Source organism: Schistocerca americana, chromosome 8, assembly GCF_021461395.2.
Source record: "Schistocerca americana isolate TAMUIC-IGC-003095 chromosome 8, iqSchAmer2.1, whole genome shotgun sequence".
NCBI lineage: Eukaryota > Metazoa > Arthropoda > Insecta > Orthoptera > Acrididae > Schistocerca > Schistocerca americana.
In genome coordinates this window covers 488,802,549-488,823,024 of record NC_060126.1, presented here as the reverse complement: position 1 = coordinate 488,823,024, position 20,476 = coordinate 488,802,549, and positions in this window count along the sequence as shown.

Genomic DNA, 20,476 nt, shown 5'->3' with positions numbered 1-20,476 from the left:
TTTTTGTTCATTTTACTATCATTGGTGACTGTTTTGATTTATTTTCGTGTGGTCATAGAACAAAATTTGGCAACACATCACCTCGTGGTAAACGCGAATGTAGGAGACAAGACCATTAGTAAGGATTTAAAACCGCGTAGTGCACAAGAACAATGCCTCATAAAACAATAAAACAATGTCATGTGAATATGCTCACTTGTGGAGTTGATACGCCACTACTATCGCTTGAGCCTTTGTCCCGCATTTATCGCGGAGTTGGCGTGGTTAAATCGGATTTGGTATGTAAATGTGAAGGGGTGGCCGGATGCCCTTCCTGCCGCCACCCCATACTCCCCAGGGACGGAATCAGAGTACCCCATCTGTCTGCGTCTAGCGTTGTTGTTGTTGTTGTTGTTGTTGTGGTCTTCAGTCCTGAGACTGGTTTGATGCAGTTCTTCATGCTACTCTATCCTGTGCAAGCTTTTTCATCTCCCAGTACCTACTGCAACCTACATCCTTCTGAATCTGCTTAATGTATTCATCTCTTGGTCTCCCTCTACGATTTTTACCCTCCACGATGCCCTCCAATACTAAATTGGTGATCCCTTGATGCCTCAGAACATGTCCTGCCAACCTATCCTTTCTTCTGGTCAAGTTGTGCCACAAACTTCTCTTCTCCCCAATCCTACTCAATACTTCCTCATTAGTTATGTGATCTACCCATCTAATCTTCAGCATTCTTCTGTAGCACCACATTTCGAAAGCTTCTATTCTCTTCTTGTCCAAACTATTTATCGTCCATGTTTCACTTCCATACATGGCTACACTCCATACAAATACTTTCAGAAATGACTTCCTGACACTTAAATCTATACTCCATGTTAACAAATTTCTCTTCTTCAGAAACGCTTTCCTTGCCATTGCCAGTCTACATTTTATATCCTCTCTACTTCGACCATCATCAGTTATTTTGCTCCCCAAATAGCAAAACTCCTTTACTACTTTAAGTGTCTCATTTCCTAATCAAATTCCCTCAGCATCACCCGACTTAATTAGACTACATTCCATTATCCTTGTTTTGCTTTTGTTGATGTTCATCTTATATCCTCCTTTCAAGACACTGTCCATTCCATTCAACTGCTCTTTCAAGTCCGTTGCTGTCTCTGACAGATATACAATGTCATCGGCGAACCTCAAAGTTTTTATTTCTTCTCCATGAATTTTAATACCTACTCCGAATTTTTCTTTTGTTTCCTTTACTGCTTGCTCAATATACAGATTGAACAACATCAGGGAGAGGCTGCAACCCTGTCTTACTGCCTTCGCAACCACTGCTTCCCTTTCATGTCCCTCGACTCTTATAACTGCCATCTGGTTTCTGCACAAATTGTAAATAGCCGCATCTAGCGTAAATCATGGAAAAGTGCGGCTGTGTTTCAAATGGCTGCGAGTCATGCAACTGAGGCGGGGCGTGGGCACCAGCCCGGTATTCACCTATAAGGATGTGGAAAACCGCCTAAAAACCACATCCAGGCCTGCCGTCACACCGGCCGCCGTCGTTAATCCGGCGGGCGGATTCGATCCGGGGCCGGCCCGCCTAGCCGAGTCCAGGAAGCAGCGCATTAGCGCTCTCGGCTAACCTGGCGGTTGGAGTTGATATACCACTATAAATTTAAATTTTTTCATAACATAGACATCAGGAAGGAGTGCGTAGTATTAAAGGGAAACGCATAACGGTAGAAAATTACAACATTTCAACACAATAACGGCGTTTTATTCGTATACAGATATTTGTCCTGTATCTCTCAGTTCTCTTCAGTTTCAAGAAGACGTCATTCGCCATATTGTAAGCCTCCATTACCATCTCCCCTTCCCCCCTCACCCATCCCAAAAAAAACAACAGCACTGTCTTACTTTCATTGAAGTGCAAAGCCATGATCTGGATAGAAAATAGACACAGATTGCAAAGCTAACACGTGAGCAGTCTCCCCATTCACTGCACAGTCAGCCTTGAGCGTCTAGGACGGGCTCGGAATACTCCTAACCAGCCATTAAAGTTGCCGCCCCGTTGCGCGCCTGCAATGCTGTTACGCCAGGTTGGCGTCTTGTCAACACCCGAGCGGTGCGCGGAGGAAACACGAGTCCCTGGGAAGGCATCCTGCGACACCCGACACCGCCAGTAGCCCGGCTGGTGAATCAGCCCGCGAAAAGGCGGCACTGTGCATCGCTGCGAACTCTGACTGGATAAACAGGAGGTGCACAGCACGAAAGCCGCTGACTGGAATTTGACTCCCCTCGGTTAGATTGTTATGATTAGCTGAGGTAGAGGGTAGCGTTTGGACCTGACAATGATTGCCAGTGAGTCTCACCACCTCACTACACGCGGGCTACTTAATTCTTGCATTCCTAACTGACCTGCGTATTTCCTCCTGTGGTTCTTCTCCATCTTAATCCAAAAATTTAAGAGTGAGGAGACGTGAGACGTGGAGGAACTTAGGATGAAGTAGAGACGACTGTAGGGTAGTGAACGGGAAACAAGAAGGAACGGAGATAGTTGTAGGAAGACGAATGGAAGCAGATCTCGGAAAATATGAAACGGAAACTGGCTGGAGACTGACTTTCCTCTCCCCACTCATGTGGTTCTTCTGTCTGCGTCAGGGAGAAAGGTGAACTACGGGAAGCTCTCCGGGAGCTCATGGAAGAGCCGTATTAGTCTAAGTGTGCTCTCATACTGACAGGTTCCAGCACCTGGGTCACACTACTTGTCCCTTGATGTCCATCAGAATCGGGGCGGCGGTCATGTAATCAGAGCAGGAATCAGGCAGCGTTCAGTCACCTCACCAGTCTGGCAGTTCAGACGTAATTGATGTAGTAACAATGATGATATATAATGAGCACCGGTTTTTATTGTTACAGCAAGTAAAAACAGTAGTAAACTCAATAATTTATAAAACAACTGACCACCGAATTACTGCGTACTGTCGACTGAAGATTTCTGAAGGTGAAGGAGGATACAATTGCCTTACTGCATAGTAATGAAAAGACTATTCAGTTACCTATGCTCAGATCACGTTCAGGTCATAATACCGTCAGCTGAGCTGTAAATATTTTATGAAATCAGTTTCATTTGAAAATTATGAACCGGTACAGTTATTTTTGCCTATTTAAGAGTACTTCTATTCGAGGAACTTAGTAAGAATCCTACTTCGAATCGGCTTTCCAAAGGGCATCATGCATCAAATTCCATTTGTCGGTAAGACACACTGTACAACTTCAAGCCACCCACAAGTAGTGTAGTTTTCAATTTGCGTCTACATGCAAGGATCTAGAGAATAGAGCGTAAGTATGCAGACCAACAAAATCTGTCCAGCGCTTTCGAGGGGCTGAGAGCAATACTATCTAAACGAATCATTCCCGTCAGAGGAGTAAGCACAATCTACGAGTACGTATGGTTGTATTTATGTAGGGACAGTTGCACTTAAGCAGACTTCTTTAGCTGTCGAAAGAAACCGACTCTGTTTCACATCGTAAAACAACAGGGAACGAATCCTACACAGCTAGATAACTTTATTACAGTGACTCCCGTCTATTAGCGGCCACAACAAAGCCGCACATGAGTGTAGGAAACGGGCCGCTAGTGACAAAATGAAGGGAAAATTTCTAAGAATAAGTAAGTGCATTTTGTGTTTAGTGATATAAACTGCTGAGCACTTGAAAAGAAAACTCTAATAAACATTCACTTACTGTTAACAAATACTGACAGTCAGAGGAACCACACAACTTGCAACGTGGCGACTGGCATCAGGACACAAAACAGATGTAGCTAAATTTACAGTGTGTACTTAATAGTTTCTCTCTCTCTCTCTCTTTCTTACTCCCTGTCCCTCACCCTCTCTCCTCTCTCTACCCCTCTCTCTTTCTTTTAGTTGCAGGTAGACATATAAAGTGTATTAAAAAGTTGTGCCAATTTCACTTAGGCTGTATTTATTTTAATTATTACGTTTTGGACATTTTTTTAGGTTTTTAAGCCATTACTTCCTGTTTAAATAAATACGGAATTCACTTAACAAATTAATGACTGTAGTACGAGCTATGAAGAAGATTTAAAGTTCTGAATTTACATGAGCGTAGGAAGATGAGGGCTTATTTTGTGTTGAGAGATTCTATTAGCCTCTATGCTAAAAACTGCAAATTGTAAAAGAAAATAAAGAATACGAAAAGTTCAGATTTCGCTGTAATGGACTTCATGATAATGTGAAAATGCAGTAACTAGTTGCCTGTCATAGCTAACATAAATGGTACATTAATTTCAGGCATAGTTTTAAAAGGTGGCAATACCTGTGATGTTATACAAAAGTTTGCCCATGAATAAACAGCCTTTCGAAATTACCTAAACTAATGGAATATTAGGTAGAAAGCTGCATTTCATAGCTCATCAAATTATTAGAAGGAATAGAACGTAACATTATGACCAAAATGTTCAATCAAGCTACTGCAATTTATGTTTATCGTGCCTCTGCTCCTACAGAAAAAACGGGAGCATTGAGGATATAAATCACATTTTGTCTTGCCTGACACCTTGTAACAGAGAGCGTGAATTGCAAAGTTCTCAGCAGCTGCAACCTACGGTATGCTCCGTATAATACGCATGGAAGGAGAAAAACAAGATGTTTTCTGCCAGTGGCAGTTTATCGTGCTAGCAGTTCAGCTAAGCACTGAAGTATTCAGTAAACTGTAATCGCATCTACTATGAGCTGAGGCAACGGATAAGTGAGCACACATTGTTTGAGCATTAGTGTCGTTAGATAAACGACTATGGGAGAAAAAATAAGAAAAGATAGGCTTGGAACTAATGCACACTTTAATTCGAGAAAAGGTGAGAAAGTTTACAAGTAGAGATCATATGTGTGGCACGGAAGTGTATCATATATTTTGCAAACCAGAAAGAGGGACACAAATCCCTGAAGTATTATTAACATGTTCACTCTGGCTTTGAGAATTGTGTTTCTCGCTGTGGGGCAGTGGTCATGTTTGAAGGCCACAGACCACTATTTTGATATATTGGTCTTTTATTTTCAAAGTGGCGTAACTCTATTCTGCAAAAAAACGACAGATCACGTTAAATATTTTACACTGATCACAAAGTATGTGGTATCTCATTTGTTCAGAAATAGCTGTCTTTAAATGTTCACACAAAATTGTATTCGCAGCTGTTGTTGCGCCTGACTAATAGGTAATACATAATACCTTGGTGCTGTACTGGTAGCATAATTTGTAATGTCCACCGTAAACCTCCAGTATCACATGCCACCCGATGGATTATCTACTGTAAGCCACTGGGGGCACGCAGGTCCCGATTGGACGATCTAACGTGAGCCACCGGCCATACAGACCGGCGTCAGTGTCATAAATGATCAGAAAAAGCCTTGAAACAGACCTAACTTTATGAAGGTATACTGAAAAACCGACACTCATCCTTGTACACTGAACAAAGCCTCGATCAGGACAAGGAAGCCTAACAATGTGTACAATAGGAACATGTCTGCAAAACTGAAAAATCAAATATGAATGAATTTCGACAAAGAATCTCTAGGAAGCAACGCTCTCACCATAAATTCTTGGATGTTGCAGCTTAGACGTAGCTATCTCGGGAAGGCACAAGAAAAACGCTTTTGAACTTGACAAACAGCAGCATATCACTTGTAGTACTGACTGACGCAACGGTCAGTGGGAGTGAAGTGAAGACAAACCAAGACGCGTTTCCGTCCGCAAGGCCATCTTAAGACACTACGTTCGACCCCGAGTTGCCTCGTGTTTCACGTGCCATCTGTTGCGGACGGATCGCGAAACAACTCGCATCTACTGCACGCGGCATTTAGACTTCATCCCTTAAGTGTTTACATCCGTGGGCAAAGTAGCAAATGCGACTGCCTTCGCGTACCTTTTGCATACTTTGTATTGTGATTGTTTTTTGATGATTCAGTTAGTTAATATTTCTGTCTTAAAGTCCCTCACCCTTTTAGACTTGCTCCTATTCAGAAAACGAATGGAAATGAATGAAAAACACTTTCGGACGTTGTTTTTGCCAATGAATACACATAATTTCCTAGTGAGAATGAACATCTGGATAACCGTGTGAAGGAATATATTTATAATTCAGGACGATTCCTGTGACTGACAATTTTAGACCTGTAAAGAATAGTAAGGTACCAGTGTTTTCGCTATTCCGATAAGAGAGCTGAAGGTCTTAATGCTCGCGCAAATGATTCTTTTTTTCATAACAATTAGTGATGTGAAATTGCCATCCAACCACACGTGCAACCGGTTGAAAACCATACTGGGATCTTTACATTGTGACTCCGTAGATTCTGTGATTAGTCTATTGTTTGGAGAGGATTTGTTTGAACTGTTTTGTAAGGAGTTGTGCATCTGTAATGATTAGACCTCTGCGAAAAGTGAAACATCGCATAACGCATTCAAGTGGTCTGTTACACAAAATGATATCAAGAAATTCCTTGACTTAATTCCTCTAGTGGAACAAACAAGAAAAGAAAAATGGGAAGTATACTGGTCAACAGAGCCTCGAATAGCTGCCTGTTATTTTCACAGACTGTGAGTCCAATAGACTTGAACAGATTTCGACATTCTGGCACTTCAATGACAACATGAAGTTGAACAATAGCTCTGGAAGACTTTTCGAGGTTCAGCCTGCTCTGGAGTTTTTTCCTCAGTAAATTAAGGGCACTTTACAAACCAAAGCAACCTTTGTCTGTCGATGAGTGACGAGTCCATGGGGAGGATGCCAAAGGTCTCGAATGTACAACTCATTCGGATGGTTTGCGATAATGACACAGGCTATACTTTCGATACGGAGATCTAAACTGGTGAAGGGGAGAAACTGGAAGAATTTGTTGTTCTAGCTCTTGGACTTTTCTTGCATGTGGCATCACATCTAGCAGGATAAATATGCAAGTGCAGAGTTAGTGCTGGAAAGAAAACCGAGGTCTGTGGTACTATTAGGACGAACAGAGATTTACCGCAAACTCTAAAAGCTGAAACGTCAAGCATAAGGAAAGGTGCCATAGTTCTCTGTAGAAAAAAGTGATATTCTTCTCTTGGAAAGACATATACAGAAAGATAGAAAAACCGGAAAGGACATATAAGCTCGAACTATTACTGTCCACAGCTCGTGGTCTTGCGGTAGCGTTCTCGCTTCCCACGCCTGGGTTCTCGGGTTCGATTCCCGGCGGGGTCAGGGATTTTCTCTGCCTCGTGATGACTGGGTGTTGTGTGATGTCTTTAGGTTAGTTAGGTTTAAGTAGTTCTAAGTTCTAGGGGACTGATGACCACAGATGTTAAGTCCCATAGTGCTCAGAGTCATTTGAACCATTTTTTTTGAACTATTACTGGAATCGCCGGAATGCTGCGAGTAATAAGGGTAATGGACATGGGGCACTACACTTGTGGTGTGTGGATAAGTTGAAAATAATATGGGTATGACGGTAGGTGCTAGGATAGTGCGTGCAGTGAAGATGACCACTGAGTCGGGATGGCGTAGTGGTCACTGCATGTGCCTATTAAGCAGGAGACTCAGGTCCGAATCCCCGTCCAGAACCAATTCTCAGCTGTCCCCACTGATGTAAATCCACGCCTACTGGCAGCTAATGTATTTAATTCCTCTTGCGTCAGGATGTACTTAAGCCGGTGTGTGCAATCACTACAACGCCTTCATGAAAGAAGTTGATCGTGCGGATCAGTACCTTTGTTAGTGTCGTAATCTTAGGAAATGGATGAAATTTCCAAAAATGTCGTCCTTTACCTAATAAACTGTAGAATTTTCAAATCGGTTGGGTTTCCAATGCCCAGAATCAAGGAGAGAATGTAAAAACAGTCTTTCCTTTCGTTGGCGAAATACTGGATTATCAACGATGATAATGAAGACTCCATGGACCTAGAGAGAGATATGCCCAGTCCGTACCATAGTGCAACAGGGAAAGCACCAACTAAAAATCCACCTGGAAGGCCCTCGGGTGACGCGAAGCAGCACGAACCTGTGTCGCTTTAGGTCAACGGTAAAAATAAATTTCCTGTAAGAGCAGTTAGTGTTGCTGTACGCAGGGAAAGAAGTTAAATAAGGTAAATCTGCATTTTTTTTACGGATCCCCTTAATAGTGAGAAACGTTCTAGATAGTATCATACATTAAAAAATACTAGGAACCTTTGTTTATACACTGAAGCCCCCAAAAAAAGGTACAGTCATACGTATTCAAATACAGAAATCTGTAAACAGACAGAATACGGCGTTACAGGCGGCAATGCATAAATAAGACAACAAATGCCTGGCGCAGTTGTTATATCGGTTACTGCTGCTACCAGATCATACTACCAACATTTAAGTGAGTGTCAGTGTGAAGCTGTAGTCGGCGAACGAGTGATGGGACACAGCATCTCCGATGTAGCGATAAAGTGGAGATTTTGCCGTACAACCATTTCACGAGTGTACCGTGAATATCGGGAATCCGTAAAAACACCAATCTCCGACATCGCTGCGGCCGGAATAAGATCCTGCAAGAAAAGTGCCAAAGACGTCTGAAGAGGATCGTTCAGCGTGAAAGGAGTGCAACCCTTCCTCAAATTGCTGTACGTTTCAACGCTGTGCCATAAACAAGTTAATTATGAAAAATCCGACTAGATTGCACAAACTACCTGGTGTTTACCTAGGTTTCAGCGTGGGTAACCACGCCTTCTTCAGAACAAATATAAAACAGCTTGCCTAAATAGGCTTAGTCAAAGGCTAAAATGCCTATTTAGGCAAGCTTTTTATATCTGTTCTGAAGAAGGCGTGGTTACCCACGCTGAAACCTAGGTAAACACCAGGTAGTTTGTGCAATCGGTGCGGATTTTTCATAATTATTTCGATACTTACGTTTGCTGACGCGCTGCAATGCTGAAAGTTCCATAAACAAGTGTCAGCGTGCGAACCATTCAACGAAACATCGTCGATGTGGGCTTCCGGAGCCGAAGCCCCGATCGTATACCCTTGATGATATTACGCCTGGTCTGGGCCCGTGGATACCGACATTGGACTGTTGATGACTTTTAACATGCAGCCTGGTCGGACGAGTCTCATTTCAAATTGTATCGACCGGATGACGTGTACAGGATCGACAAAGTCTCATGTGTCCATCTATCCTGCTTGTGAGCAGGGAACTGTTCAAGCAGGTGGAGGCTTTGTAATGGTGAGGGGCGTGCACAGTTGAAGTGATATGGGACCCCTGATACGTCTAGATACGACTCTGACACATGCCACGTACGAAAGCATCATGTCTGATCACCTGCATCCATTCATGTCCATTGTGCATTCCGACGGACTTGGGTAATTCCAGCAGGACTATGCGACACCCCACATGTCCAGAATTGCTACAGAGTGGTTCCAGGAACACTCTTCTGAGATTAAACACTTCCGCTGGCCGCCAATCCCCCCAGACATGAACATTACTGAGCATATCTGGGATGCCTTGCAACGTGGTGTTCTGAGGAGAACTAAACTCCCTAGTACTCTTACGGAATTGTGGACACCCCTGCAGGATTCATGGTGTCAGTTTCCTCCAGCATTAGTTCAGACAATAGTGTAGTCCATGCCACGCCGTGTTGCGGCACTTCTGCGTGCTCGTGGGGGGCCTACACGATATTCGTCAGATGTACCTACGAGTTTCTTTGGCTCTTGAGTGTATAGAGGCTCTGAGCTAAATGCAGTATATGAAATAATAGTGGATGTAAAGATCTCCTCGATAAATCAATTTCAGTGATAACATTCGCCAGTTGTCTGTGTTTCCAAATGCAGTGCAACATATATTGTAATGTTAGTAAATTTTATGGCAGAGGAAAGGATCAACAAGTTGACTGTATAAATATGTCTATTTTTTATTTGTGTGATATTATGCATTTGTTGTTTTGTACGCTAATATGGTGGGTTATGCTGATTATTTTTACGTGTGGTTTACAATTGCATCACGGTTACGGATTATAAAGGTGGTACTTTTCTGCATGCAAAAACTATTGTTTCATAATGTGGATAAGGATTTTGCGTTCAAACAGTGAAAATTTAAACGAGAAACGACGCAAAGCAGATGAGATTTTGCTATCATGCAAAAACAAAACAGCTAGCCCAAAATGTTCCATTTTGTATGGTCAAATTACTGTACGGAAATGAAATCAGAGGACCTTCGAAACTGTTACATTGTGTGGGCTGCATGCCAATCAGGCACCACGCAATGGCCCGCCAAGTCGATAAGCTGGTCCAAAAATATCCGATCCTTAATGTGGTAAACGTCTAGTCACCTGACTCTTTAGTAGAGCTCCGTTTCAAAGCATGCCCTTGTTGTGCACCCAAAGATGTGACCTCTCTCTCAGATGAGAACACTGTAGAGAAAATCTTTGCACTTGCTAGTAACTTGCAGCTCGCATAGTGACATATAATACAAATCCTTTCTAACAAACTGCTTACAACTTTTAATTTTAAGACTGCGCTTGCAGAAAAACGATGAAAAATCATACATTAATCTTCAGAATACTCCTGAGAACAACTGTTGCTGCTGGTTGTTATCAGATGCGCCTGGGTGTACAGTTTTTTGTTTCGATCGACGCTGCACCACTTGCCGCCTTGGCAGAGGATCCTCAAGAAATTGGCTAGTCTGGGAGAGCTGCCAGAAGCTATTGCGCGCGACGTGCTTCTCAGAATGAGGTGTGGGTGGAGTCCGAGGCGTTACCACGGTTTGGTTGCCAACTCGTGAAACGGAGACATCCCTGCCGTTCCCAGAGCTACATGTCTCCCAACAGCCGTGCGACCACAAGATGGCTGCTTCTGTTACTTTCCAGCGCTTGCAACTAATAAGGAACAAAAATTTCTTGTTTACCGTCAGGATTTAATATATCCATGTAACTAACATTGACGTAGTTGAACTACAAGGTGGAAACCAACTTTATTTTCGAACACGAGTTTTCATTTTTTAACGTCTGGCAAATACATTTAGAGGACCTAAGGAGTAGGTGGTAACAAAACCCTTCGCTGATTACCGCAGCTACGCGTTGTATCATGAGCTCTAAGAAGCACCAAAACACGTCGGTAACCATTATGACCCATGAACGATCGATTGCCTCTAACAGTTCAAAGAGACTGGCCTGGGTGCAAGCCCGAATCCACTCTATGGCATCTCACAAGAGCGCAACATCATCCATATTATATGGCTCGAAGGTGACACACTTCTTTATGTTTGTAGAGTGATCTTCAAAATATTTCGGTACTGTTTGGAAGTGGTGGGGTGGTGAATTGCATTGGGAGAGGCACATCATGCCTGAAGGTCGGGTATGCGAACAGATACGGCGGTATACGATCCAGTATCGTTTGCATGTGAGAGACGAAGCCAATCTGTCAGACATCGCGTTACACCACAGGTGAAAATTCCACACGAGGATACATCAATAGCTGCCTGAACGATTTGCGCAATGCGTCTGCATCAAGCTGTATTCACCCTACACCTGTCATGCTATTGGCGTGAACAGGTCTACATCTACATCTAAATCTACATCCATACTCGGCAAGCCACCTGACGGAGTGTGGCGGATGGTACCTTGAGTACCTCTATCGGTTCTCCCTTCTATTCCAGTCTCGTATTGTTCGCGGAAAGAAAGATTCTCGGTATGCCTCAGTGTGGGTTCTAACCTCTCTGATTTTAACCTCATGGTCTCCTCGAGAGATACACGTAGGAGGTAGCAATATACTGCTTGACTCCTCGGTGAAGGTATGTTTTCGAAACTTCAACAAAAGCCCATACCGAGCTATTGGGCGTCTCTCTTGCAGAGTCTTCCACTGGAGTTTATCTATCATCTCCATGAAGCTTTTACGATTACTAAATGATCCTGTAACGAAGAGCGCTGCTCTCCGTTGGATCTTCTCTATCTCTTCTATCAACCCTATTTGGTACGGATCCCACACAGGTGAGCAGTATTCAAGCAGTGGGCGAACAAGTGTACTGTAACCTACTTCCTTTGTTTTCGGACTGCATTTCTTTAGGATTCTTCCAATGAATCTCATTCTGGCATCTGCTTTATCGACGATTACTTTTGTATGGTCATTCCACTTTAAATAACTCCTAATGCCTATTACCAGATAATTTATTAAATAACTGCTTCCAGTTGCTGACCTGCTATATTGTAGCTAAATGATAAAATATCTGTCTTTCTACGTATTCGCTGCACATTACACTTGTCTACATTGAGATTCAATTGCCATTCCCTGCACCATGCGTCAATTCGTTGCAGATCCTCCTGCATTTCAGTACAATTTTCCATCGTGACAACTTCTCGACATACTACAGCACCATCCGCAAAAAGCCTCAGTGAACTTCCGATGACATCCACAAGGTCATTTATATATATTGTGAATAGCAACGGTCCTACGACACTCCCCTGCGGCACACCTGAAATCACTCTTACTTCGGAAGACTTCTCTCCATTGAGGATGACATGCTGCGTTCTGTTATCCAGGAACTCTTCAGTCCAATCACACAATTGGTCTCATAGTCAATATGCTCTTACTTTGTTCATTAAACGACTGTGGGGAACTGAATCAAACGCCTTGCGGATGTCAAGAAACACGGCGTCTACCTGGGAACCCGTTTGTATGGCCCTCTTGAGTCTCGTGGACGAATAGTGCTAGCTGGGTCTCACACGATCGTGTTTTTCGAAACCCATGCTGATTCCTACAGAGTAGATTTCTAGTCTCCAGAAAAGTCATTATACTCGAACATAATACGTGATCCAAACTTTTACAACTGATCGACGTTAGAGATATAGGTCTATAGTTCTGCACATCTGTTCGACGTCCCTTCTTGAAAACGGGGATGACCTGTGCCCTTTTCCAATCCTTTGGAACGCTTCGCTCTTCTAGAGACCTACGGTACATCGCTGCAAGAAGGGGGGCAAGTTCCTTCAAGTACTCTGCGTAAAATCGAACTGGTATCCCATCAGGTCCAGCGGCGTCTCCTCTTTTGAGCGATTTTAATTGTTTTTCTATCCCTCTGACATCTATTTCTATACCTGCCATTGTGTCATCTGTGCGACAATCTAGAGAAGGAACTACAGTGCAGTCTTCCGCTGTGAAACAGCTTTGGAAAAAGACATATATTATTTCGGCCTTTAGTCTGTCGTCCTCTGTTTCATTACCATTTTGGTCGTAGAGTGTCTGGACATTTTGTTTTGATCCACCTACCCCTTTGACATATGACCCAAAATTTCTTAGGATTTTCTGCCAAGTCAGTACATAGAACTTTACATTCGAATTCGTTGAATGCCTCTCGCATAGCCCTCCTCACACCACATTTAGCTTCGTGTAATTTTTGTTTGTTTAGAAGGCTTTAGCTATGTTTATGTTTGCTGTAAAGTTCCCTTTGCTTCCGTAGCAGTTTTCTAACTCAGTTGTTGCACCGCGGTGGTTCTTTTGATCACTTACGATCTTGCTTGGCACATACTCATCTAACGCATATTGTATGATGGTTTTGAACTTTGAACACTGATCCTCAACACTATTTGTACTTGAGATTAAACTTTTGTGTTGAGCCGTCAAGTATTCTGAAATCTGCTTTTTGTCACTTTTGTTAAAGAGAAAAATCTTCCTACCTTTTATAATATTTCTATTTACGGCTGAAATCACCGATGCTGTAACGGCTTTATGATCGCTGATTCCCTGTTCTGCGACTCCTCAATCCACACGAGTTCTTCCCACACTCTAACATCAAATGGCAGTGTTCCGGCCTCCATACTAACCTCTGTACCTCTCTCCCCTAGACCTCCTACAATGGTCAGAGGGGGAGTAGGAACGTAAATCTAGAAAGCTTCATTGCTATCGTTAACATTGTTCGCCACTGAAATAAGCGATTTGATCTGCTCCACTGGCGTACCTCTGTCCACTACTACAATAAGGTTTGTGAATTTTCGTAAATACATGCCGTCATATTTCTGTCGACAGAAGCTTGTGTTTTCCTTGCGAAACAGAATTAGATTTTGACGAAATCCTCTCACCATGTTAGAGGATTTACTTGTATCTTACAACCTGCTGCAGACAGTGCACTTCCAGTTAGAGTTCAGAGAAAAAGCAGGACGATCACAGACAATACTTTCCTATACTGGCACCGTGTTAGAAAGGTTACTAACGACGAAGCCAATCTGTCAGGTCATGATGCACAGACACAGATATCAATACTGGAAGGATCAAGGCAGTCATATCCGAAAGTAGTAAAAAAAATATATTTACAGATATGAGACCGCTTGCAATACAGACGTCTAATGTTAAGCTCGAACGGTTTACTTGGCAGTACAGACTACACGAAAGACAAATACGAGGGCCTTCTGAATAGTAATGCCTCCGACCTCTTAGGTGAAAACTCATAGTTTTTTAAATAAAAAAAAGCATTATTAACATCCTACATCCTTATTCCTCACATCTACATATCCGCAGCCCTCTGCTGCCAGAAGACTCCGAACTGTAGCGCGTAACGTGACGCTGTGTAATGTAACTATGTCGGTGAGTGAGAAACAGTAGGCTGTAATCGAATTCCGAATTCGTAGAGTTCGTCCACACATAGCGCATCATCTCCTTCAGCACGACAATACCAGACCACACGAAACTTCTGCGACAGTCCGTTGCCTTGGTTTCATTGCCATCGAACATCCTCCATACGGTCCCGACTTGGCCCCATCCGATTTTTATTTATTTCCAAAACTAAAAGCACACCTTTGAGGACTTCACTTTGACAGTGATGAAGCAGTGAAAAGCGGTGTTATCTTTTTATATTGACGAAATGCTGTTTATATTTGTTATTTTATATAGTGTAATGTATCTACTTCTTCATTTCTATAGTCTTTTGTGTAACTATTCTGTATATTCCTTATTGTAATAACTCTTTTACGTCCTGTGTGCTTGATTGGCTATCGATGACGTAATGAGATTTGCGGTGGGTGGAGCATAGCGTATTTAAGCAACAATTACGTTGCTCTCCTTCATGGAATCCATCTTGAAATTCATTTACCATGCCAGTAAAAATGCCGCTCCGCAACTGAATGATGAAAATCTCGTTCAAATCCGAAACACTCAGACTATCGGTAAGAGCAAGCATTTTGTATTCAATTGATTACTTTTCAGCTGATAAGGTGAGTTCTCAGTCATATGCAGTCACCAGCGGAGTCATTTCCGCCGATCAGCGTTTATACGAGAAGGTCTCACTCGCACATTTATTAATTTGAGTCATAATGAGGCATTCTTAGGAACTGGTATTCGAACAGTTTCACTCATTTAGACGGTTGCGTGTTCTGACAGGAAAGGTTTTGTATAAGATTCCGCCTTTCAGAGGATCCTTGGCCCGTTGTGTTGTGCATTTATCAGTGTCTTAGTGTCGTATCAAATTAATTTCGAATTCAGATAAGGGTTGTCATATTATTATTTTGGGGCTGAATTTCACGAAAAAGCATTAATTTAGAATTTGCAAGTGCGTGTGCATAAACCTGACTTATAGACAGAGATAGTAGTTACGAATTCTCGTAAATCATTTGAAACTTTCACTCTCACACAAGACTGGTATAATATCTTGAGCACTCATATTCAACCATGATACCTCTTTCACAACTGACCATATAGTATCGGCTTTGTTATGAGAGTTTTTTATTTTCTTGGTGTAACGCATTGTTTTATCTTGCGGATATTCTTCAGAACTCTGCAGCATTATCTGCAATGAAATTCCATAACTTGGTTCCGACTGTCCTTCACATTATGATACAGGTTCCGTTTCTTTCTACACGATATTATAATGTCAAAATGTTTGCTTATTATTAATACATGTCTGCCTACAAGTTGTTAGTGGGGAACAGCTTGTAACGGGCCCTATTAGTTTTTATACTCTTCTGTTCTCCTTTTTCACGTCAGATGAGTTGGGATTGTTATCTACATTTTCTATCCTGTTACAAATGTGCAATTGTTTTTATTTAATTTAGTGCTTTCGCGCTATTTATACGGCCCCGACAGGACTTTTGGAATGAATTAACGTTAGCTTTAACATGAAATACTATCACTCTATCGCCACTTTATCCCAATGCCTAACGCGCTACGTAATGAAGCATTTAAAACGTGTGTAGACCGTGACCTATTCACAGTTCGTAAGTCAGTGCTAATGCAAGCGAATTCCGAAGACATAACGTCACACTTAACTATGGCCGTTAAGTTTTATATCTCTTCCTGCCTGCTAAGCACTCGTTAATATTAAAGCTTTGTGGAAGTGCAGTACACATTGAATAAAACAAAATCCGTTATTTATCATTTGACAATGTTGCAAATTTTATATTCCTGGAAAATCTGTAGAAACAAAGTACTGAAAATTGGTACTTTATTATAATTTGAATGTCGTTTTATTTGACTAAAACTTACTGAAAACAGAAAAACTCCATTTATCACCAGTAAAAGTTGCCAACCTTTAATAATATGCATTGGTATGGACTGCTTATGCTTCGCTGAATTTAAGTGAGAAGTTAGGAAGACAGGATTTAGCAGTAAGCAATCACACTTAACTTTATAGCTGTGTAGCAGCACTGGTAAATTTGCATAGCTCTGTATTTTTAATGAAACCAATCCTTATCGAATTTCGTTCCCACAACATAGGATTCAAATTATAGCTTGAACAACAGCATAGTTCACTAAACAGGCTGAACTTGCTACGTGATATATAATCAAATTCTATAAAAAGACAGCAATCGTCGTCCTGCTACAAGAATAAACTGCAACGAATAGCAGCGTTTTCCTTTTGTGGATGATGTTGATGATCAGATTTACGCTCAGAACACTGGTGCTGGGACATATTGCGTCATATAATACAGCTCACGTACCATTTTCGCATCCTTATTCTTGCATGCCTTTTTAAGTGCAATTATTTATCCAACAACTACGTTAGTGCAGAACATCGATCAGAAGCTAACAGTCATTATCTTGAACAGAATGCAATCATATTTTGCCTGCTGTAAGATTTCTTCTTTTCTTGAGCACAGCTCAGAACAGAGAAGTCCCACCTAGAGCACACACCACTACCATCTGTTACGAACTGAGCTTCTTACTCTTGCACCAATACCCAACACATCTCTACCGCACAGGAGGTTCTCCGACATGTTGCGTCCGGATACAACCAAAAGATACAAGTTATTTACCTAGCTGAAGAGAGATTGAACATTCTTTTGATATATATCCTTGCTGTAATTACTACACGTTACTACGGACACAATTTACGTAGAAAAATAATGATTCACGAGAGTTCTGCAATAATATTATAGAATCGATGAACAAAATAAACAATATGAGAGGAACAAAAATATATCTGACAAAATAAACATAATGCTGTATTACGTGTGTGTAAGTTCGCAGTGTAAATATACTACGAGCTATGTACGGAAACGATAAAAGTTTGAGGAAGTACAGGATATGGTGGTGAAAATTAATGCTTCCGAAATTTTTATTTGAAATCAGTTAAAGCTTTTTAAATAAAACAAACATTATTAACATTCTACATCTAAATTCTTCACGTCTTCGTATTACTTCTCAACGTAGTCACCGCAGTGACGAACGAATTTCCCCCATCGAGAGACCAGTTTGTTGATACCGACAACGTAGAATGGTTGGCATCGTTGACGCTATATTTCTGTACATTTAAGAAATTTCATGGAATATTCAGGACTATAAGGAACTTTGTCCGCAGTATCCTTTTTTTTTTTTTTTTTTTGAATTTTGATTGTTTTTGCTTCATTTTCACTTTGACTACCTCGATGGATCAATGATATTTTGTGTCGGAGATACTTTGATGTAACGTACCGGGTGATCAAAAAGCCAGTATACATTTGAAAACTGAATAAAACACGGAATAATGTAGATAGAGCAGGAAATGCTCAATATGTCCACCATCATACCTCAATAATAGCTGTCGTCGAGGTATAATGTTGTGAACAGCACTGTAAAGCATGTCCGAGGTTATGGTGAGGCATTGGCGTTGGATGTTGTCTTTCAGCATACCTAGAGATGTGGTCGGTCACGATACACTTGCGACTTCAGGTAACCCTAAAGCCAATAATCGCACGGACTGAGGTCTGGGGACCTGGGGGGCCAAGCATGACGAAAGTGGCGGCTGAGCACACGATCATCACCAAACGACGCGCGCAAGAGATCTTTCACGCGTCTAGCAATATGCGGTGTAGCGCCATCCTGCATAATTATCGTACGTTCCAGTAGGTGTTTACCAGCCAGGCGGGGATGATGCGATTCTGTAACATACCGGCGTACCTCTCATCCGTCACTGTAGCAGTTACCGATACAAAACCAGAATCACGCATTTCGTCGATGAAAAAAGGCCCGATAACGGTAGATGTGGTAAATCCAACCCATACCGTGACTTTCTCGTCATGCAGTGGAGTTTCCATGACAGTTCTAGGATTTTCGGTAGCCCAAATTCTGCAGTTGTTGCCGTTGACAGACCCTTGGGGCGTGAAATGACCTTCGTCGGTCCACAACACGTTACTCAACCAATCGTCAGCTTTCGCCATCTTTTGAAACGCCCACACCGCAAATGCCCACCACTTCACTAAATCGCCAGGTAACAGTTCATGATGCCGATGGATTTTGTACGGATAGCATCGGAGGGTACGCCTAAGTGCCAACCAAACAGTAGTGTATGGAATGCCGGTGCGACGTGCGACTGCCCGAGCGCTGACTTCCCCGTCCATAGACGAAACCGCTACAGTCTCCATTTCTTCCTGAACTGTCTCAGCAGCATTACGCCTTGTGCTCGGTCGGCCACTACGGGGTCTATCGTCTAAACAACCCGTAGCTTCGAACTTCGAAATCATTCTCGCCACAGCTGCATTTGTCAATGGTCCTTTACCCGTTCGAATCCCCTTCCTATGGCGATAGGATCGTAACGCTGAACTAGCACATTCCCCGTTCTGATAATACAGTTTCACTAAAAGCGCCTTTTCAGGTAACGTCAACATGCTGCGACTGCTGGCGCGTCTGATTCTCTCTCTGATTACAGCTCCTTTTACACACGATTGTCATGCGCAGTCAGTGACGTTTTGCTGTCCAGCGCCATCTGTCGGACATTTCGTGAACTTTGTTTTTTTTTTAATTCTAATAAAACCCCATGTCATTCCAAGCATGTGTGTCAATTTTTACCTCTCTATCTACATTATTCCGTGGTTTACTAAGTTTTCAAATTTATACTGACTTTTTGATCACCCGGTATTTTTTCCATGAATTGGATACTAAGTACGCCTATTTTACGTGTTATGTTGTTGATTACTTGATCACTGTCACATGGGGTATCTGACATACATTAAAACAGTTGTCTTACTTGTACGCTAGCATTCTGTAGCAGTTAGTCGCATTAGCAACTTTGAAATCGTTTTCTGTTGAAAGGTATGCATAGGCATATCCATGCCGCATCCATGGTAAATAACGGCGCCACTTAAGCAGTATTTTCACTGACCCTATGATCTAGGTGCAGTCTATATTACTTGGCATGAATTTCTACATGTCTGCCTTCATACCAGTATCAATTTAACATCCAGTCGCTGTCGCAGCTCTAAAATTATCTTCCGCTGGATGTCACTTATGGATACGTGAAGGCCGTCTCCTTGCGAACAATTGTCGTCGCTTCACCACCATCTTTGCTGGCATACGAACTACGAGTTTTCGGCTAATCCCCAAAGATGGCTGTCGGTGCTCTCACAACCGATTGTTACTCGTTATCTCTTGTATATGTGCTGTTTACAGCAGTTATTTTATATAATTCAATGTTGCTATTTCGTCATTTGTTTTTAGCGTTTGTGTAACTACCCTGTATATACCTTAGTGTAACAAATTTTTACGTCCTGTATGTCTGACAGGCTATCTCTGACGTAATTCGCTATCAGGTGGGCGAAGCATCGCGTATTTACGCAACAACTACGTTCCTCTACTTCGTAGTTGGCGTTCGTGGAGACAAAACATCTGCTTCATTCACCGCCACCGACTTCCATCATGGATATAATTTCCTCTTTTAATTTTTGTTTTATATTATGTGTACTATATGTTACTAGCATTTTCAGACTGCCCTCTAAATCCTTTCTTTGTTAATATTACAGTATAACCGATCTGCAGGTGGTCACATTCTGACCGAAACTTGTTACCACTGTAAATTAATAGTTGATTGGGGTCAAGGCTCTTTTAATGCATTATTAAACCGTTTTGGCCAGACCGAAGTTTTCTCCCCGACAAATGTTCTCCAGTTTTACTGTCTATTTGCCCACACTGCCAATCCTGATTGCTTCTGAAACTACTGAAGTCCTTGGCTCGGGTCATAGCTTTCATTATACATGCCTGATATTTAAACCCCCTTCAAAGCTCAGTGATTCATTGGACTGACAGTCGATATTG